The sequence below is a fragment of the Plecotus auritus genome, assembly GCF_963455305.1.
Source record: "Plecotus auritus genome assembly, chromosome: 4".
Lineage (NCBI taxonomy): Eukaryota > Metazoa > Chordata > Mammalia > Chiroptera > Vespertilionidae > Plecotus > Plecotus auritus.
Window position 1 is genome coordinate 116,466,451 of NC_137775.1, and position 23,123 is coordinate 116,489,573.

The following is a 23,123-nucleotide window of genomic DNA, read 5'->3' on the forward strand; positions in this document are numbered from 1 at the left end:
AGACATGGAAAGAAAATGCTGCTCAGATCCTGGGCTGTTTTCCCATCTACTTCTATCTTTACCTGAGGTCGGGCTGCATTCCAAGCTTTGGGCTCATAGCTTTTACTGGGATGAAAAAGACAGTAACTTAATTCACTTCCCCTTCCTTCATCATGTAACTAGCCATTTCTTCCTGTTCAGAACTCCTCCAGTGCCTCCTGACTCTCTCTGTGTTTATCACAATCTGCACTGCATTCCAATTATCTATACAAATGACATGTTGCTCTGACAGTCACGAATGACTGGGGAAGCAGTCAGGTTCAAGCAGAGTGTGGGGTCAAGAAGAGAAGAGGGAGGGGCATAACTTGCTCTGCGTGATCAGGCCACCGACAGCAGGAAGACAGGCAGAGGAGAGGAAGGATGGCAAGGGCTGGGGTCAGGGTGGCAGGGGGGTCAGCCAGGGACATCCCTGATCCTACATGGTGCTGAAGAAGCAAAGGTTAGAAGAGGCAGCATCTGGGCTGAGATTTGCAGCAACAATCAGGACAGTGCTCAGAATTACTGATTGTGCAAGAAGGACTCACTGCCAAATGCTGCCTCTTAAACAGCACACCCATTTTTTTTTTAGAAAGTTCTTTTTTTTTATCCTCACTTGAGGATGTGTTTTTATTGCTTTTAGGGAGAGAGGAAGGGAGAGGGAGACGAGAGAGAGAGAGAGAGAGAGAGAGAGAGAGAGAGAGAGAGAGAGAGAGAGAGATGGGAGAGGAACATTGATCAGTTGCCTGGACTAGGGATCAAACTGCCACCAACGCATGTGCTCCAATGGGGAATTGGGGCATTGAACCAGCGACCTTTCATTGTAGGGATGATGCTCCAACCAACTGAGCCACATTGGCCAGGGTAGCACACCCATTTTTTAATTCAATAAACACCTGGTGAACACAAACATGTCTGAGACATGTGCTACCTGCTTGGAGAATTTGCGGAAAACCTACTGTAGCCTACAGTAAAGTTTTACACAAAGCACCACTGTAGAGAAAGCTCAAAGGAGGCAAGTGAGGGTATATAGGGCTTGAACATATCAGGGATCAAATCCTAGCTTTGTTACGTATCAACTGTGTGACCTTGGGCAATTAAGCTTCAGTTTCCTCTCAGGCAAAATTGGAATAAATACAGTTCCTTCCTCATCGGGATGAGGATGGAATGAGATAATCACAAAAGTGCCCTGCATAATAAGTGCTCAAAAATATGAACCATTCATTCAATTAACAAGGGTTTACTGAGTGCCTACTATGTGCTAGGCACAGTTCTGAGAGCTTAAAATTTATCAGCAAACAAAACAAAGATCTTGTCCCAAGGATCTTATGTTCTAGGGGAAGTAAGCCAAGCACCCTCCTATATAATAAAAGGCTAATATGCAAATAGACCAAACAGCAGAACAACTGAACAACTGGTCGCTATGACATGTGCTGACCACCAGGGGCGTGTGTGGAACATGGTGGGCATTGGCCGTGGCGGGATGGTGGAGCAGGTGAGCGGGGGTGCCAGACCAAGGTGGGGCACTGGTCGCTATCATTGGGGCGAGCCTCTGGTGGTTCCTGAAAATTCTTTGCTCCCATGCTGCAGTCCTGCCCAGCGCTCAGACCTGCTGCCAGTGCCAGCCCTGCTCTCACCCGCTGCTGGTGCCCGGTGCCGATCCCGATCACTTGGTGCCATCAGCTGGTGCGAGCGGCGGCTGCTGGCCCTGATCACCCCCGAGGGCTTCTCCACCTCCCCCTGCTCCTGAGGGGCAATCGGGGCAGCAGCCGCCGCTTGCATCTCTGATGGTGCCGGCCCCGCTCGCAACCGCTGCTGGCGCCAACCCCAATTGCTCCGCACTATCAGCAGGTGCAAGTGGGGCCAGCACTGTCAGCGCATGGGAGCAGCGGGAGCAGGGCTACCGGCAGACGGGGGACCGGGAGTCATGGCAGGAGGGGCCAGATGGGGGCGCGGAGGATGGGCCAAGACCCACCCTTGTGCCTACTGCAGCCATGTGGCCCACAGTTCCTTTCAAGGTGCATGGATTTGTGCACTGGGCCCCTGGTATTATAATAATACTAGAGGCATTCTGAACAAAATTCATGCAAGAGTAGGCCTTCCTTCCCCTGGCTGCCAGCACTGGCTTCCCTCTGGCACCCAGGACCCGGGCTTCCCTCACAGCCCCGGCTTGGTTTGGAAAGTCGTTCAGTCTAATTCGCATATTATGCCTTTTTATTATATATTTATTGGTATTAATATTAATAGTAGCAATCAGAATCAGAAGAGAAGCTGTTAATAGCAGTTTTGTAGAGGAGATGGCATCTGAAATCCTATATAATAAAAGCCCAGCGACCAAAATGGCGGAACAACCAGAGAGCAGAACGACCGCAGCCTCTTGCCCCAGCCGGCTCTGCCCCCCCGTGGGGACCCCCACCCCAATCGGGGGCATGGCCAGCTTGCAAACCTCCCATGCGGCCCCTCGCCCCAGCCATCCCCACCCATAGCGGGACCCCCACCCTGATCTGGGGTCCCCATCAGGGCAGGCTGGCCAGCCCCCACCCATGCACCAGGCCTCTATCCTATCTAATAAAAGAGTAATATGCAAATTAACCATCACTCCGCTACACCCACCAGCCACGCCCACCAGCCAATCAGGAGTGAATATGCAAATAAACCCAACCAAGATGGCTACAGCCACAGAGAGCAGGAGGGAGGCATGGGTTTCCCCGGCAATGGAGGACGCCAAGCTTTCCGCCTGCCCTTGCCGGCCTAGGCCTCCACTCAAGGCTACAAAGTTTCAATGATAGAAGATACATAAAACCAAACAGAAATGGCGCAGCCACAGAGCTGGAAAGAGCAGGAGGCTAGGGTTGCCCGGGGCGATGGAGGAAGCCAAGCTTCTGCAGCCCTGGCTGGCCCAGGCCTCCGCTTAAGGCTACAAAGTTTCAATTATAGAAGATACATAAATCCCAACAGAAATGGCTGCCTCCAGGGAGCAAGCAGAAGGCTTGGCTCCGCTCCAGGCTACAAAGTTTCAATTGTAGAAGATAAATAAGCCCCAGATACCAGGGCCTCCGCTTGGGTCACCAGGGGGTGTGGCCGGCCTGCAAACCACCACAGGCCCCTCGCCCAGGCCGCCTCACGCCCCAAGGGAACCCCCACCCTGATCCGGGACACCCTTCAGGGCAAGCCAGCTGGCCCCCAACCTTGCACCAGGCCTCTATCCTATCTAATAAAAGAGTAATATGCAGATTGACCATCACTCCAACACACAAGATGGCTGCCCCCATGTGGTCAAAGATCCTGCCGCCATGTGGACACAAGCTGGCCACCACAAGATGGCCAGCAAGGGAGGGCAGTTGGGAGGGACCAGGCCTGCAAGGGAGGGCAGTTGTGGGCGATCAGGCCTGCAGGGGAGGGCAGTTAGGGGTGACCAAGCCAGCAGAGGAGCGAAGTTGGGGGCAACCAGGCCTGCAGGGAAAGGCAGTTGGGAGGGACCCAGGCCTGCAGGGGAGAGCAGTTGGAGGGGACCAGGCCTTCAGGGGAGGGCAGTTAGGGGTGACCAGGCCTGCAGGGGAGGGCAGTTAGGGGCAAACAGGCTGGCAGGGGATCAGTTAGGCATCAATCAGGCTGGCAGGGGAGTGGTTAGGGGGTGATTAGGCTGGCAGGCAGAAGCGGTTAGGGGCAATCAGGAAGCCAGGCAGGTGAGCAGTTGGGAGCCAGCAGTCCTGGATTGTGAGAGGGATGTCCAACTGCCAGTCGGACATCCCTCGAGGGGTCCCAGATTGGAGAGGGTGCAGGCTGGGCTGAGGGACACGCCCCCCCCCGTGCACGAATTTCGTGCACCAGGCCTCTAGTCCTATATAATAAAAGGGTAATATGCAAATTGACCCTAACAGCAGAATGACCAAAATGACTGCTTGACCAGTCACTATGAGGTGCACTGACCACCTCTTGGTCCCTTTCCCAGGCTGGCAGGCTCTGATCATCTGATGGTGAATGGGGAACCGGGGTGGGTGGCAGCAGGGGGCAGGGCCAGCTGCGGGAAGCCGGAGAAGATGGCCCTGATTGCAGATCAGGCCTAGGGACTGTTCCCACACACAAATTTTGTGCACCGGGCCTCTAGTATGATATAAATAATGAGTAGATTAGCAGGGGAAAATGCGTTGAAAGGCATTCCAGACAAGAAAGAACCTCCCACTCACTGAATTAGGGAGTGGGTGGCTGGGGTGTCAAGTAGGAAAAGACTGACAGTGTTCATTTGGCTCAACCAATGCCTTTTGATGAGGGAAGCTATGGATGGGCACAATGGATTGAAAAGTGATTGGGCAGAGAGCAGAGCTGGACACCAAATGGAGGCAATTTTCAAGAAGCCTGGTGATGAAACAGATGAAAAAGTGTAGCTGCAATGAGTGATGAGGCTGGAGATAGGACTTAAAGGTTATTTTAGGCCTTTAAGCTTATTGGCATCTTGTTCACCCGGCTTAGCTTCCGAGATCAGAGGAGATGGGGCGCGTTCAGGGTGGTATGGTGGTAGACGACATCTTGTTAAGTAGCAGGAGATGTGTGACACAATTCTGTGATTTTCATTTATATAAAGTACAAAAGTGGGAAAAACTCGTCTATGCTATCAGAAGTCAGGATAGTTATTTCTCTGAGGGTTGTGTAAAGGGTCATGAATGAGGCTTCTGGAAGACTGGTCCTCTTTGGGTTCTTGACCTGAGCACATGTTCTATGGGTGTACTCATTTGAGACAATTCAGAGTTGTACATATGTGGCATGTGCACTTTGCTGTATGCATTTTATATTTCAATAACAGGAAGATGATGGAGGAGCAAAGGGAGGAGGCAGCAAAGACCAGGAAATGTGTGAGGAGCAGAGAGGTATTAAGCATGGCAGGAATGTGGCATTCAAAGGGGAGAGTGTCAAGAGATGAACTAAAGAGGTGGGTAGGAGCTGCACTGTGAAAGGCCTTGTGTAATAGGTGAAGCGGTTTAAACTTTAACCCAAGGCCAATGAGATGCTACTGAGAGCTTTTACACAACAGAGCGACATGATTTGATCAGAAGAATCACTGTGGATTCTGGGGTCTAATGGGTTGAAGGGGACCAGAGTGAAGGCAAGGAAGTAAGTTAGGCCACAGACTGGCCTCGATGGAGACAGTGTTGGAGGTAATGAAAGAGGCGAACAGACTCAAGCGAAGGTGAGGCAGCGGCACCTTCGGGACATGGTGCCTGATGGGACGGACAGGTGAGAGGATGAGAAGAATCGAGGAGTCCGCCCAGGTTTCTTGTTTCTGTCTTGATTGATCGAGACTGAGTTTATGCTGGTGACCTTCCCTAAGGTGGGGACCACGTGGGGAGGGGCAGGCTTTGAGAAAAGATAATGAGTTTAGTTTTCAGCTTGTTGAGTTTGCTGTGAGTGGTTCATCCAGGGAGACATGCTCACTGGAAACACTCTCTGACACTCAGCAGAGAGGTCGGGGTGGAGGTACAGATCAGGAAATCTCCTCCTCAGAGATGTCCACTGAAGCCGGGTGTGAATGGGACCCCAGTGGGTGTGGAGAGCGCTCTCACCTGCCATCCCAGAGGGGACGCTCAATGTTTACTTTCTCATGTTTTGTTCAGAAGCCCTCCACACACACAAACATGCATCATTTCTATTGAAATGCACATATCAGACTTTGAATATATTCCAATGCAATTAGAATGTTTTTCTCGCCCTTGGGGCTGTGGGGCCCAAGATGTAATGATCTCATTCCTGAATCAGGCAAAGGGCCTCCCCTGACATCAAACTCAGTGGTCTTTCCCCAGGGGTTACAGCCTGAGGGTGTCTGAGCTTGTGACCTAGCTCAGCCTCGAGTGATGGTCACGGTGGTTTTGTCTCCCAAATGCAGAAAAGGAATTGGATTCTGCACAGAAGGATTGCTCAGTGAAGTGATGTCGGCCCCGTCAAACCTCTGAGAGCAGCCTGCAAAGTGATGGCTACTGACAGAGCTTAATGCAGAGTGGTTTCAGCAAAGGAGACAAAGGCTCTGGCAATGGGGTATTTTAGCAGCTCAGTGTTCGGTGACAGAATGCTGGACAATGCAGTTCACCTGAACACGCCATCACAGGGCACGTGAGGCCCATAAGCAGGCAGGAGATGAGAGGGGGTTTTGAAGGCCGAGAGCCACTGATGTGAGAACAGCGGTGGGTGTAGGCGGCAGTGGCAGTGGGCCCTGCGAGGTGGCAGCAGCACCCAGGAACGGGCCACAGCAGAGGGCAAGGGCGGGCTCTGAAGTCCTGGGTGAGATGAGGCTGTATAGTGATGGACCGCACATGGGCCGTGCGTTGGGGTTTGGATCTGATTAGCTCTAATGACAGGCTGAAGGATATAGGGCAGTTCTGACACTTGCTGTCATCTGAGCAAATACACAGCCATTTCATCAAAATGGCTGAAGAGCACATTTTCAGACTGCAGAGCAATGTGATATTTGTTGGTACAGCTTTCCTTTATTGGAATTATAATAAGGACTCATTATAATTGATAGCAATAGGGCTATACTGTCTCCGCAGCCTCTCACCAGTCTTTCCAAAACTGAAAGCATCACCATTATTCTTAAAGAACTAGAGGCCCCGCCCTAACCAGTTTGGCTCACTGGATAGAGTGTCAGCCTGCGGACTGAAGGGTCCCAGGTTCGATTCTGGTCAAGGGCATATACCTTGGTTGTGGGCACATACCCAGTGGGGAGTGTGCAGGAGGCAGCTGATCGATGTTTCTCTCTCATCGATGTTTCTAACTCTCTATCCCTCTCCCTTCCTCTCTGTAAAAAATCAATAAAATATATTAAAAATAAAAAAAAGAACTAGAGGCCCGGTGCATGAAATTCATGCGAGAGTAGGCCTTTCTTCCCCCGGCTGCCAGCACCAGCTTCCCTCTGGCACCCGGGACCCGGGCTTCCCTCTGGCTGCCAGCAGGCACCTGGGACCTGGGCTTCCCTCACAGCCCCAGCTTCGTCAGGAAGGTCATCTGGTCTAATTAGCATACTATGCTTTTATTAGTATAGGTAAGAATCAAGACTACCCATGTGCATAAGTGCACATTCTCTCTATGAGAGGGAGCCACTGAGCTGTATGGCCTGCCCGCTATTTAGTTCTCAACATTTGGGACATATATTTTCAGATCTCTTTTCTAAAGAACATACCCACTTATTAATGAGTCACTCACGCCTGCCTGGGCCACAGGACAAGAACACTTGGGGAAACAGAGCAAGCTCTAACTGTCATCCTTGTGCCCAGAGGGCACACTTCTCACATTTTCAAAACCAAATAGTCTTGAGGTTCATCCACCCCTTTTTTCATCTTTCCCCCCTCATTCTTCTTTCTGCCTTCTCCTCTACCTTCTTTTTCATTGTCTTTCTCTTCTTTCCATTCATAATTGAGCTCAGGATTTATGGAGCACTGCCTTGGGCTGGGCCCCGGGGGAAGCATTTGCCCGCATCATCACATGTAGTTCTCATATGCTTATAAAGTAGGTATTATTTTAATTTTTTGTTGTTGTTGTTAATCCTCACCTGAGGATATTTTCCCATTGATCTGTTAGAGAGAGTGGAAGAGGGAGGGAAAGACAGAGAGAAACATCGATGTGAGAGAAACACATTGATTGGTTGCCTCCTGCATGTATCCTGACCAGGGCCTGAGCCAGGGAGGAGCCTGCAGCCAAGGTACGTGCCCGTGACCGGAATCGAACCTGGGACCCTTTGGTCTGTAGGCGGATGCTGCATCTACTGAGCCAAACCCGGCGAGGGCTAACGTGGGTATTATTGTTATCACCATTTTGAAAATGAAGACATGGAGGCTCAGGGAGCCATCCCACAGCCAGCAGGTGGCGGGGTCGGGATGTGGGGGCAGGTTTGTCAGACTCCAGAGCTGGAGCTCTTGACCATGTGACAGGCAGCCTCTTGGCAGGGCTCGGTCCGATGCCCCCCTCCACCCGGCCCCAGGCAGCAGGGTGGCGTGTCGGGGCCACGGCCAGTGCTCTAGCATATCTCCCGCTCTTTCCCTCATTGTTTTATCAAATGAAGACTATGCAAAGCTCCTGATATGTAACTTGTTTGGAGGGACCTTTTTCTCCAGCTCATGATATGCTGCAGACAATGAAGACACCTCAAGTTACATGGAAAGGTGAACAAGACGAGTTACCATGGTGTTAGCTGCTAAATTAGCAGCTCACACTGCATTTCTCCTGTGCTGAAATGCTTGTCACCTTTTTGATAAATGAGACTAATTATTTTGCAATGCCAAGGTGGCATGTGCAAAGCCTGTGTGCCCTTGAGGTGGTGTGAACATATGTCACTGAGGTGGCCCCGACGTAAGGCTTGGGAAGATCCCTTTCCAAGTAGAACTCTCTGTCTCAGGAAAGCCCACAGCAGCGCAGGAGGTCATCGGACACGGGTGGCAGCCTGGTCCCGTACCTAACTCTCCTCTGACTTCATTCGCATGTTCTCTGAGCCATTTTCAGAAACCAAATTGATCTTTATAGGTCAGATATTTGCATCATACCATATCTACAAAGGCACATCAGGCTGGCTCTAAACATGTTTCAAAGAAGAAATTTCAAAAATAGTTCTGAGTAACGGCCCTATCATTAGTCTCCCAAATTTACATGTTAATAGCATAAACACATATGTAGATACTTCACATTTAATGTCTATTTAAAAAAATCACTCGTATTGCTTAAAAACGTTACCTCTTATTGCACTTTAATCTACTCAGTTCACTTAAGAGAAAGGGACCCGCCCTAACCGGTTTGGCTCAGTGGATAGAGCGTCGACCTGCAGACTGAAAGGTCCCAGGTTCAATTCCGGTCAAGGGCATGTACCTTGGTTGCAGGCACATCCCCAGTACGGGGTGTGCAGGAGGCAGCTGATCGATGTTTCTCTTCCATTGATGTTCCTAACTCTCTATCTCTCTCCCTTCCTCTCTGTAAAAAATCAATAATATATATATTTTTAAAAAGAGAGCGAGAAAGGGACCCATTGGAATCTCCTTTCCCGAATTCCCTTTGCTTTGTGTTTGTAACGTGTGACCAGATGTGTGGACTGCCTGCATGCAGGCCTTAGTCCCCAGATAGAGGGCTGCAGACTCAGGCTTAGCGAGCCCAACCACCTTCTGTCATCTGCACACCACACGGTCCTGAGATCACCTAGACTCAGTGTCGACAAGACCCAGGTAGTCCGTAACGTGTGTGCCCTGGGGAGGTGTGGGTTCCAACCAGATCTACCCCTCCCCTCTCCACAGGTGCTGTCCTCACCATGACTTGCACAAGAGCTCACATAGGCATGGGGAAAGGGAGGAGGAAGAATCGGAGTTTCTAAGCTACGTAAGTGTGTGGCCACATCATGTCCTTCTGGTGGGGCGATGCTGAGGGAACTTCACAGACTCAAGCATCCCATCCCCAGAGCTATAAAATTAATAATGGAGCCAGGGTTCTCAGTACAAAAACATTTCTGTCTCCACCAACATGCATCTTCCTGACAGCCGAGGAGGATGGAGGGCCTTTGCTAATAGTTCCCAGACCCACACCTCCGGGACCCGCAGGAAGGGTGCTCTCTCTGTGGATGGGCCTGTGTCTGTGGAAATTCCTGCCCCTCCAGGCTGACAGGAGCCCATATGTTGACCATTAGGGTGTAAAGCAACATTCACTTAAGCCCGTCATCCAATAGGCTGTTTCTCCTCTGGTTGACTTACACATTGTCATTAATGACACAGATTTATTGAGGGAAGAAAAGAATGTTAAAGAGCAAATGTTAGAGACCGCACATTCATCTACTCATAAGGCTTACCCTTCCTTGCATTAAAAATTGCCAAGTACAGCTAGCAAAGACTATGTCTCCACTTATCTCAGATGATTTTACTTAATGTTTGCATAATAACTAGAAAAAGTTTGACCGGCACAGAAAAGCACATCCCATTAAATTAGCAAATGCCACTGTGAAATTAAAGTTGTTGAGGCCAGACTCTGCAAGGCTCTCCATAGCAGCACTCACTAGCCCACCCATGTTACTTCCCACTGCCCACCTGTGTCCTCTAACCAGGCCATCTTCTCACCGTTCACCAGAGTGACTCTCTGATATCACAGACCTGCAGACTGTTCATAAGGTTACTCTCATCTGCTGCTCCAGACTTTCCTCTGCCTCCTTTAGGTTGAAAATCTTCCCATCCTTTGAGATTCAGGCCCTTCATAGAGCCCTCCCTGATTGCTCCACGCTCAGCTGACCTCCTGAGTCCTATAACGCATGTCATGCAAAAGGGGCTCATATGCTGTTTTGAAATGTTTTATCATTTCTTACTCATCTTGTTTCCCCAAGGACAGAGGTTAGATCTTATATTTCTTCTATCTATTGCATAGTTCTCAGGTGGCCAACATATACCTGGTATTTCCTGATTTATTAAATATTAAATTTAAAACAATTTAAAAAATTAAAATCAGCCTTCCCTTGCCAAATCAGGGCACACTTCTCCAGGGAGCAGCAACCCAGTCCTTAATTTATATATTTACTTATTGAATGTATGGGGATGACATTGGTTAACAAAATTATATAGGTTTCAGGTACACAATTCTATAATACATCATCTGTATACTGTATTGTGTGTTCACCATCCCAGATCTTCAGAATTTAGAAGCAGAAGAGGAGAGACTAGCAACTGAACTTGAGGAAGGCCAGCTGTTGGGGCAGGAGGAAAATCAGGGGAATGGGGTGTTTTAGGAAAGAGGGAGGAGCTAATTACATTGTAAGTTACTAAGATTTTGAAAAGATGGTCTTCTGGTTAATAATTAATATTAACCATACAACATAATCAATTAACTGCCTATGAAATGGTGACTTATAAGCCTCACAAATATGTTTTTCATATTCTCTTCCAGTCTCGCTGTCTTAGCACTTTTAGATATCAATTCATGAATGTCTATAAGTCTCAAAGCAGAAAGGGAGGAATAACTTTTTCAAAATGACAAATGAAGGATAAGACCTTGTGATAGAGCACTGGAGGACAGAAACCTAAGAAACACCACTTTCCTGTCTGGCTCGAGGGCTGTGCCCATGGCTGCCAACCCGGCTTATCTGCAGCCTGGGAGGCCAGGAGGGCATCGGCCCAGTTTGTCTTCCTCATCTTTGCATTCAAGAGGCTTATGACATGTGTGGTATATAGAAGGGGCTCAATAAATATTTGTTCTGTGAAGAACTGAGGAACTTAAGATGTACTGGTGGGAACTGTGCATTTAATATCAAAACAAGGCCCACCCATTGCTATTTGCTCACATGTTGCTCCCTTGTTTTTAATTGGGTCACAGTCACAGCGTTTAGAGGTTCTGCAAAACTGGCCACACCAAAGGGCATGTCTAGAACACCAATCTCTGTCAACCATGGTTGGCATTGTGTTTCCGTGGATTCTAAGCTGTTGGCCAAATATGATTTATGTGAGGAAAACCCTCAACACCTGAACACTTCGACCATTCACAGCCTACAGCTGTCAGCCAGGTACTGACTGGGCTTTTAGCGGGCTAACCGGTTACACAACGGCAGAACTCCATTTGTTTTTTGAACTTGATTGGAGAAGGGTGGAGGGCTGCTTCCTTCCTCTGGCTGATGAGACCTCCGGGTGACCTCTCGCCCAGGTCAGGGCTTGTATATCATAACCAGTGAAAGTGGCCAGTGATTAGGTGCAGACGCTACTCTGTGAGGATAGCAGCATTCCTTAGTGAGAGATGAACCTATCTCTGACTTAAGGGCTTCTTTGATTTATGGATGCCTGGGGCAATAACCGGAGTAGATAACACAGAACTGCCAGCATACCCATCCCAGAAGCCCAGCTTCCAGACCTAGCCTCCCATATGGCCTGCAGAATGTCACATGCGCAACCTCACACGGCTGTCCATGCTCTTCACATCAAGGGGAGTATTTATAGTTGAACATCAGAGCACTCCGTTTTCAATTGAAGACTCGGGGAAAAGGTCTCTAAATGTTGTTGCCGTATCCTTAATCGATTTTTGAGACGATCATTTCTTAGGAATTACTAGTAATATTACCATTCTTCAAAACTTGAAGGGCTTATAATTGACAGGGGAGTCAAGGCACCTGAGCCAAGTGTGGGTGAAGTTGAGCCCGACCACTTTCCATCCCCCACCCCTCCACTTTGTAGGCACCTCATTCCATGATGTCCCCAGGTCCTCACGCTGCCTCTTTATTAGACAGATCTCCCCTCCCCGCCAAACTTCAGGAAGTAAAGTGGTGGAGTAAGGGGAGTATGGATTTCTGTTTTGATTTTTATTAATTTGTTTTGTTTACCACTCACAGGCCACAAACTCTTGGGCAAGTTACGTGGCTTTTCAGAGCCTCGGTTTCCTTTTCTCTAAATAGAGGGAACTGCCATGAAGACTCAGAGAAAATGCACACAAGGTATGTAGTTCAGGGTCTGACTCTGAGTAGGAATCCACCCAGCGTCCCCCTCCCTTCCTCACCTGGGGTCTGCATCTGTCCGCACCCAGGAATACCTCAGGGTCTTGACTCACCCTTCTGCAATTCTCGTCGAACTTTGTCCTGGTATCCTTATGTCAGGACTTCACTGCAAGGCTGACTTGATAACCTCTGTCAAACTGATTCCAGGGAAAGCTCTGAAGGCTGAAATCATTTTAACGTGCTTACTCACAGTAAAGAGGGTTTCTGAAAATGCAGGGTCTGGATGTGAAAGAACACCCTCTGACACTGGGCAAGCCAGGGTGGGGGATATTGTCTGGGAGGTGACATTTATCTAGAGATCCTCAAATAAAAAGCCTTTTCCTTCTTTGTCTTACAAATAAGAGAACCCTCTGCTCCCCACCGCCCCCATCACGTCTCCCTGGATTTCTTCTTACCTAATAATTACGGAAAAATCAGGAGTCATGGATTACCTAAACTGCTTGATATATTTAAGTTCAAAATTCTTACAGAACGTCAGGAACAATGTCCTGAGATTTTAGTTCGATATATTTCTGAAAAGGACCTCACTTTGAAAATAGTGAACTAGACCAGTGGTCGGCAAACAGCGGCTCGCAAGCCAAATGCGGCTCTTTGGCCCCTTGAGAGTGACTCTTCCACAAAATATGACGGCCTGGGCGAGTCTATTTTGAAGAAGTGGCTTTAGAAGAAGTTTAAAAAAATTGGCTCTCAAAAGAAATTTCAGTCGTTGTACTGTTGATATTTGGCTCTGTTGACTGAGTTTGCCGACCACTGCACTAGATGGTAGACTTGATCCATTCCACAAGCCACATTGATAAAACAAGCCGACTCACTCCATTCAACTCGTGAGTTAATTTGAACAGGAAACAGGTGCTAACCAACAGGAGGAAAGACATTCAGTTTCAAGTATCTATTATTTGACCATCTTCAACCTGCTTACCACCATTGTGTTCCCTGTGCTGGCGAGTAAAAGGTGCCTGATACGTTGAATATTAAACATGCCTGATATTACAAAGAGCAAAATAAAACAATATGACCACAAGCAAACAGATTGGGTGGTATGCGATGTGCTCTAGGGCAGTGGTCGGCAAACTCATTAGTCAACAGAGCCAAATATCAACAGTACAATGATTGAAATTTCTTTTGAGAGCCAAATTTTTTAAACTTAAACTTCTTCTAACACCACTTCTTCAAAACAGACTCGCCCAGGCCATGGTATTTGTGGAAGAGCCACACTCAAGGGGCCAAAGAGCCGCATGTGGCTCGCGAGCCACAGTTTGCCGACCACTGCTCTAGGGGAAGGGTATGTCAATTTTAAAGTCTATATATACATTCATTGATTTAAAGTTTACTGCAAACTTCTGACTTATTTGGGAGTTTCCTTTACCAGAAAACAGGCTGTCCCTAACATAGTAAGAGTCAAGTGAAGGGAAGGGTCTCTTGGGGATGTGTTCATTCTGTGACACATGCATGCTGCAAGGATGTTAGCCTTGACCCCACACCTTCCTTTCATGATGAGAGAGCAAAGTTCAGAGGAGGAATGCCAATGCGAGTTAGATGGCGGAGTCCCCCCTTCTCCCAGGTCTCAGATTCTGACACACCTCCCTGCCTCTACAAAGAGAAGTTAGGAGCTACTCCAGGATGATTCTGAACCACACACTTCCATGACTGTTTTTGACTGACTTGCTCGGATGCACACTATGGCCAGGATAAAGCCTCACCTTTGGAAGGCCACAGATCACACAGACAGGTGCAAGTCCCTTAGCAGCTGTGTGGGTTGAAGCAAGCTTTCTCGCAGGAAATCTGCATCTTATACGTGTGGCTATTTGTACATGACTCCAAATATGAAAAGTATACTCTGCCATTGATCTGCACTTCTGCTTGCATGATGTCAAACATGCTGAATCACCAAAGCAATCATTGAGAATTACAATCAAGAGAATTACACAGGAGGGAATAATGGCGGCGGAATAGACAGACGTGTTCCGAGCCTTGTCCCGGAGCAGAAAGAAAGAACAGCTGAGGGTCGCACAAGGAGTGTTTGTTGGCTGGTTGGGAGACAGCTGAATTCCAGAAGGAGGTGGGGGACTGCTGAACGGGGTTCCCCTGACCTGGCAGCACCAACTGTGGCTGGGTCCCCTCCCGGAGCTGCGGGGTTGGACGCGGAGTCTGCGCCATCTTGATCCGGAAAGTGGAGCTTATCTGAAGCCTGAGAATCCACAACGGCGGCACCCCAGGAACAGCTGCGAGCCCCAGAACAACGCTCCCCAACTGGCGCAAGCACAGGGGTTCAGAGGAGCTCTACACTCCACCACGGAAAGGTCAGATTTCGCCTGGGATAAGGTGAGGTCTCTGGTCCCGGCGGGAGAGAGGAACGCGCGTTTTGCGGGAGCTGGAGGACCAGGGAAGTCTGTGCCTAGAAAAATCCGTGGCTGTAGGGGCTGGCGTGATCTGTGATTGTGGAAAGGGGTCCTCAGAGCTGCTAAGAGAAGGGCACTCTAAAAAGCAACCCATTTTGATCTGAAGTGCAGGGACACCCTAAGAATTTTAGGCAGTCCAGACTTACGCGCAGCCCCTGCGTTCCCTGGGTGCCTGGGCTTACGCGGAGTCCCGGAGTACGCACAACTGGGCTTTTTCCTCTTGAAATTCTTGCTTCTGATTACTAAGCCCAATACATAGGATCACCCAGCTGGGGTCACCCTGGGAGACTGCAGGGGAAGGTTGTTTTTCTGGAACCTGGGGATCGGAGCGGGGAGTGACCATCAGAGAGTCAGCTCTGAGGCAGACCACTCCCACAGGCCGGTGACGAGTGCCACAGAGAAAGAAGGCTCTAACACTGCCTAGAGAGGCCATAGATAGACCCGGAAGTTAATCCAGAAACACTGCCACCCAGGGGCTGAATCACAAATCGACTCTTGTGTAATCAAAAATAAAGGAATACGAGAAATTAAGACACACCACCTGCTTAAAATCAGGACTGGCTTACAACACCGAAGAGCAGTGGATCGCAGGGAACTGCAATACTGTCTGGACTGAGAAACAGGCGTGCCAAACAGAAAAACAGAGGAAGTGAATGACCTTCACTACTTCACATTTTATTTTTACCTTTTATTTTTTTATTTTTTTTATTTTTTTTTTATTTTCATTTTTTGCATCTTTTAATCAAGAAACTTTTTTTTTCTTTTTTCATCACTTGATTTTACCTTTTTAATGATTACATTTTTATTTTCAATCCGTATTATTACTACTGCTATTTTACCTTTTTTTTTTTTTTTTTTTTTAAAGTGTCATTTTATTTTCTCTTCATTTTATTTTGGGATTAGGGTTCTACATTCTATTTTTATCTTTCCTTTAGCATCGTTTTATTCTATCTCAACTCTACCTTTAGGCCATCACTCTCTTCCTAACCTCCCCCTTTTCAGTGTCCTGTTTATATTACCCTTTTACTGCTTTAGATTTTCCCTATTCTTTCTGTTTACCCCTTGTTAAAATTTCACCCTACTTACATATCTAATCTCCAATCCTCTGCTCCAAGTCCACATACACCTCTCCCTTCGCTGTCTGAGCTATCCATAAACTTGTCCTTCTCTCTGTCCTTTTGTTGTTGTTTGCTTGAATGTAGATTATATCCAATTTTTATGCTTTTTTGTGAGATTGTTTTGCTTATTCTTCTTTTGTTTATTTTTTTGTTTGTTTTGTGCTTCAGCTTTCCCTTGCCTCACTCCATATTAGTTGGTGTGGTAGTTTGTACTAATCCCCAGGCACTTGTTGCTGGCATTTTCTGGGATTAGTGATTGTTCTATTGGAGTTTTATCCCCAATATATATAGTCTGTTCCCCTTTCTCTCTTAGTCACTTTCTTGTCTCTCTTACTTTTTTTTTTTCTCTTTACTTTCCCTTTTCCCAATTTCATTTTCACACTCCTTTTTTCTTTTTTTCTTTCTTTCTTTCTTTCTTTCTTTCTTTCTTTCTTTCTTTCTTTCTTTCTTTCTTTCTTTCTTTCCTTTTTCCTCTTCTTCTTTCTCTCCTATCACCTAATTTGCCTTTCTCTGGTGGTCACCTTTATTGGAGGTTATTAATATCGTGAATACATTCCTGTTCAGTGCCTTGTGAGTTGTACCTGGTAGTGCTGTATTTTGTGCCTTTAAATCAAACCAGGAGAGAGAGAACTACATAACCAGACACCCAGAGAAGAGAGACCATGGGGAGACAAAGAAGCAGCCCGCATATGAAAGAAAAGCAGGCATCACCAGAAAAGGAAGTAAACGAAATGGAGGCAAGCAACCTTCCAGAAAAAGAATTCAGAGAAATGGTCATAAGGTGGCTGAAAAGAATGGAAGACAAATTTGACAATATGAGCAAGAACCAAGAGGAAATGAAGAAGAACCAAGAAGAAATGAAAAATGACATCGCTGCCGTAAAGAACTCAATAGAAAGCATCAAGAGTAGACTAGAAGAAGCAGAGGACCGCATCAGTGAGCTAGAAGACAAGATGGAAAAAAATACCCAAGAAAAGCAACTTCTAGAAAAAAAAATTAAAAGGCAGGAGGAGAGTCTAAGGGAACTTTGGGACAACACGAAACAAAACAACATCCGCATAATAGGGGTTCCAGAAGGAAAGGAAGCTGAGCAAGGAATAGAAAACCTCTTTGAAGAAATAATGACAGAAAATTTCCCAGATATAGGGAAGAAAACACACACACAAATCCAAGAAGCTCACAGAGTCCCAAGCAAAATGAACCCCAAAAGACCGACACCAAGGCACATTATAATTAAATTGGCAAACACCAATGACAAAGTAAGAATCTTAAAAGCAGCAAGAGAGAGACAGAAAGTTACATACAAAGGAACCCCCATCAGACTAGCAACTGATTTCTCAACAGAAACTCATCAGGCCAGAAGGGAATGGAATGAAATATACAAAGTCATGCAAAGGAAGGGTCTGAATCCAAGAATACTGTACCCAGCAAGGCTGTCAATCAAAATTGAAGGTGAAATCAGGAGCTTCACAGACAAAAAAGGACTAAGGGAATTTATTACCACCAAACCAGCAATGCAAGAAATGCTAAAGGGTCTGCTGTAAAAAAAAAAAAAGAAAGAAAGAAAGAAACAGGAAGCGAAGAAGTAACACAGGGGTAAAGAATAGGAATGGCGACAAATAAGTACCTATCAATAATAACTTTAAATGTAAATGGATTAAATGCCCCAATCAAAAGACATAGGGTAACGGATTGGATAAGAAAACACGACCCATATATCTGCTGTCTACAAGAAACCCACCTCAGAAAAAAAGACGCACACAGACTGAGGGTGAAGGGATGGAAAAAGGTTTTCCAGGCAAATGGAACTGAAAAAAAAGCTGGGGTAGCAATACTTATTTCTGACAAATTAGATCTCAAACTGAAGGACATAACAAGAGATAAGGAAGGCCATTTCATAATACTAAAGGGAGCAATCCAACAAGAAGAAATAACTCTGGTAAACATATATGCACCCAATACAGGAGCACCCAAATACATAAAAAAACTCCTGGAGGATATCAAGGGAGAGATTGACAGCAATACAATCATAGTAGGGGACTTTAATACCCCACTATCACCACTGGACAAATCCTCTAAACAAAACATCAGCAAAGAAACGTCAATCCTAAATGACTCACTAGACCAGATGGAATTAATTGACATCTTCAGAACATTTCACCCCAAAGCCACAGAATATACATTCTTCTCAAGTGCACATGGGTCATTTTCAAAGATAGACCATATGTTGGGACATAGGCAAAGTCTCTTCAAATTCAAGAAGATAGAAATCATATCAAGCATCTTCTCAGACCACAGTGGCATAAAACTGGAAATCAACTACAATAAAAACAACCCAAAGAAATCAAACACATGGAGACTAAACAGCATGCTATTAAACCATGACTGGGTTACCAGAGAGATCAAAGAAGAAATAAAAAACATCATGACAACAAATGACAATGAAAACACTACAATCCAAAATCTATGGGACACAGCGAAAGCAGTCCTGAGAGGGAAGTTCATAGCTCTACAAGCCTACTGCAAAAAAACAAGAAACAGGGGTAATAAATTACCTAACCCAACAACTCAAAGAGTTAGAAAAAGAGCAACAAGAAAAGCCCAGTGTAAGCAGAAGGAAGGAAATAATAAAGATCAGAGCACAGATAAATGACATAGAGACCAAAGAAACAATACAAAAGATCAACAAAACCAAGAGCTGGTTCTTTGAAAGGATAAACAAGATTGATGAACCTCTAGCCAGGCTCACCAAGAAGCAAAGAGAGAGGACCCAAATAAACAAGATCAGAAATGAAAGAGGTGAAATAACAACAGATCCCGCCGAAATACAAAGGATTGTTAAAAAATACTACGAACAACTCTATTCCAACAAACTGGACAACCTGGAGGAAATGGACATATTCCTAGAAAAATATAACCTTCCAAAACTCAATCAGGAAGAATCTAAACATCTCAACATGCCAGTAACTATGGAAGAAATTGAAGCAGTCATCAAAGAGCTTCCAGCAAACAAAAGCCCGGGGCCAGACGGCTTCACAGGAGAGTTCTACCAAACATTCAAGGAAGAACTAAAACCTATCCTCCTCAGACTATTCCAAAAAATTCAAGAGGAAGGAACACTGCCAAGCTCCTTCTATGAAGCCAGCATCACCCTAATACCAAAACCAGATAAAGACAACACAATGAAGGAGAATTACAGGCCAATATCCCTCATGAATGTAGATGCCAAAATCCTCAATAAAATTCTAGCAAATAGGATCCAGCAGTACATCAGAAAGATCATACACCATGACCAAGTAGGATTTATCCCAGGAATGCAAGGATGGTTCAATATCCGCAAATCAATAAATGTGATACATCACATAAACAAATTGAGAGATAAAAATCACATAGTCATATCAATTGATGCAGAAAAAGCATTTGACAAAATCCAACACCCTTTCTTGATAAAAACTCTCAACAAGGTGGGAATAGAAGGATCATACCTCAACATAATAAAAGCTATATATGATAAACCCACAGCTAACATCATACTCAATGGGCAAAAACTAAAACCATTTCCCCTAAGAACAGGAACAAGACAGGGATGCCCACTCTCACCACTCCTGTTTGACATAGTACTGGAAGTATTAGCCACTGCAATTAGACAAGAAGAAGAAATAAAAGGCATCCAAATTGGAAAAGAAGAAGTAAAGCTGTCCTTATTTGCAGATGACATGATATTGTACATAAAAAACCCGAAAGACTCCATCCAAAAACTAACAGACTTAATAAATGAATTCGGCAATGTAGCAGGATACAAAATTAACACCAAGAAATCTATGGCATTTCTATACACCAACAATGAACTTACAGAAAGAGAGACTAAAAAAGCAATCCCATTTTCCATCGCACCAAAAAAATTAAGATACTTAGGAATAAACCTAACCAAGGAGGTAAAAGACCTATATGCGGAAAACTACAGGACACTGAAAAAAGAGATAGAGGAAGATGTAAACAGATGGAAGAACATACCATGTTCATGGATTGGTAGAATCAACATCATTAAAATGTCCATACTACCCAAAGCAATCTATAGATTCAATGCACTCCCCATTAAAATACCAACGGCGTATTTCACAGACCTAGAAAGAACTCTCCAAAAATTCATCTGGAATAAAAAAAGACCCCGAATAGCCACAGCAATCCAGAGAAAGAAGAATAAAGTAGGAGGGATCTCAATACCAGATTTCAAGCTGTATTACAAAGCCACTGTCCTCAAAACAGCCTGGTACTGGCTCAAGAACAGACATATAGATCAATGGAACAGAATAGAGAATCCAGATATCGACCCAAACCAATATGCGCATTTAATATTTGACAAAGGAGGCATGAGCATACAATGGAGTCAAGACAGTCTCTTTAATAAATGGTGTTGGGAAAATTGGACAGATACATGCAAAAAAATGAAACTAGATCACCAACTTACACCATACACAAAAATAAACTCAAAATGGGTACAGGACTTAAATATAAGACGGGAAACCATAAAAATCCTAGAGGAATCCACAGGCAGCAAAATCTCAGACATATGCCAAAAGAACTTTTTCAGTGATACTGCCCCTAGGGCAATGGAAGCCAAACAGAAAATAAACAAATGGGACTACATCAAAATAAAAAGCTTTTGCACAGCAAAAGAAACCATCAACAAAACAACAAGAAACCCCACTGTATGGGAGAACATATTTGCAAATGGTATCACTGATAAAGGTTTAATTTCCAACATCTACAGGCAGCTTATACAACTTAATAAAAGGAAGATAAAGGATCCAATAAAAAAATGGGCAACAGACCTAAATAGAATCTTTTCGAAAGAAGACAGAAGGAAGGCCAAGAGACACATGAAAACATGCTCAAAGTCACTAATTATCCGAGAGATGCAAATCAAAACAACAATGCGATACCATCTCACACCTGTCAGAATGGCTATCATCAACAAATCAACAAACAACAAGTTCTGGCCAGGATGCGGAGAAAAAGGAACCCTCGTGCACTGCTGGTGGGAATGCAGACTGGTGCAGCCACTGTGGAGAACAGTATGGAGTTTCCTCAAAAAACTGAAAATGGAACTCCCATTTGACCCAGTAATCCCACTCCTAGGAATATATCCTAAGAAACCAGAAACACCAATCAGAAAGGATATATACACCCCTATGTTCATAGCAGCACAATTTACAATAGCTAAGATTTGGAAACAGCCTAGGTGCCCGTCAGCAGATGACTGGATCAGAAAACTATGGTACATCTACACAATGGAATACTATGTTGCCGTAAAAAAGAAGGAATTACTACCATTTGTAGGCACTTGGATGGAATTAGAGAACATTATGCTAAGTGAAATAAGCCAGTCAATGAAAGAAAAATACCACATGATCCCACTCATTTGGGGATAATGAAAAACATTATAAACTGATGAACAAAAAGATAGTTACAGAGGCAGTAAAGCATCAAACAGACTGTCAAATTACAGGGGTAAGGTTAGGGAGAGTTGGGGGAAATAAGAGATCAACCGAAGGACTTATATGCATGTATATAAGAGTAACCAATGGATGCAAAACATTGGGGGGTGAGGGCATGTATGGGAGTGGGGTGGGGGTGGGGGGCAATGGTAAGATATGTACACATATAATACCTTAATAAAAATTTGAAAAGAAAAAAAAAAAAAGAGAATTACACAGACAACAGCGGGGTGAGGACATGAGTTGGGAGGATGGGGGGTAATGGGGAAATAAGGACACATATGTAACACCTTAATCAATAAAGAAATTAAAAAAAGACTAATAAGAAAACATTATAAACAATTATGTAATAAATTCAACAATTTGGATGGACAAAAAAAAGAGAGAGAGAATTACAGCCCTAGCCTCTTTGGTTCAATGTATAGGGCATTGGCCTTCGGACTGAAGGGTCCTGGGTTGGATTCTGGTCAAGGGCACACGCCTGGGTTGCAGGCTCAATCCCCAGTAGGGGGTGTGCAGGAAGCAGCCAATCAATGATATTCTCTCATTGATGTTTCCTTCTCTCTCTCCCTCTCCCTTCCTCTCTGGAATCAATAAAAAAATATTACCTTTTTAAAAAAGGGGAAAAAAAGAGAATTACAAAGAAATATTGCAAGGTTTGCATATGGATGACTTTGGCATTTTGTTAGGTTCAGCTCAAAAGGGCATTAAGTATTGTTCAGGTAACTTATGAATAATCTAGGAATGTTACTGGAATTCTGATCTAATACATTGGAACTAACTACTTAAAAAAAAAAAGAGTAACAGGGTGGTTCCTGATTAATCAACACCAAAGGTTCACATATTTGCAAGTCAGCTAAGCTAGAATAAGCTTAGGGAGAAGAGAAGTACGTGAAGAGAATGAATAAATTATATTGCTTCCCTCAGAAAGTCACACTGCAGCAGTGTGCTGTGTGGCTGGCACATCTGGAGGCAGAGTAACGTGATTACAAGAATGGATGAACTCAGGTGCAGATCCCTGCTCTGCCTGCCTCTTACCAACTGAAGGTCCTTGGGCAAAATCCATAACTTGTCTGTCAGAGCCTCAGTCTCCTCTCCCATAAAATGGGATAATAACATACCTACCTTACAGACTTCCCATGAGAATCAAGGAGAGAATGTAGACCAAGCCCTAACACATGGCAGGTGCTACGGATGTGTTTGTTATTTTAGGATCAAGAAACAGAATTGTGGTCTCATATAGGGAGTAGAAAAAGCAACATGTGCAAGAATAACAGTATCCTGAAGTTGCCTAATCTCCTCGTGAGGAAGAAAAAGTAAGGTCTTTGTGTCATTGAATATCCAGGAGGCAGTTAAATGATCCTCAAGCATAACTGTTTACTTTACTGTGCAAACTGCTTCAATCAAAACAAAACAAAATAAAAACGAAGTCCCAGGGAAGCAGATCCTCTTACATTTGAAATGAGGTTTTTGCTTCACAAGGCCTGTTCACGTGCATGCCCTTGGAGACAGGTAGGGACAAGTTACAGTGTCAGGGTCAAGAGCACAGGCCATGGAGTCAGCCAGCCAGACATCTCTCCCCTCCAAGACCAATGAGGTCTTGAGCTGATCC

General features: G+C 45.3%; 1 protein-coding gene across 1 annotated transcript in view; it reads right to left on the reverse strand.

Moving 5' to 3' along the window:
- The window catches only part of WNT2 (Wnt family member 2), a gene marked incomplete at its 3' end in the record, with an annotated part of 68,156 nt that overhangs the window by 1,442 nt on the left and 43,591 nt on the right, over nt 1-23,123 (reverse strand). The gene's annotated exons all lie outside the window — the stretch shown is intronic.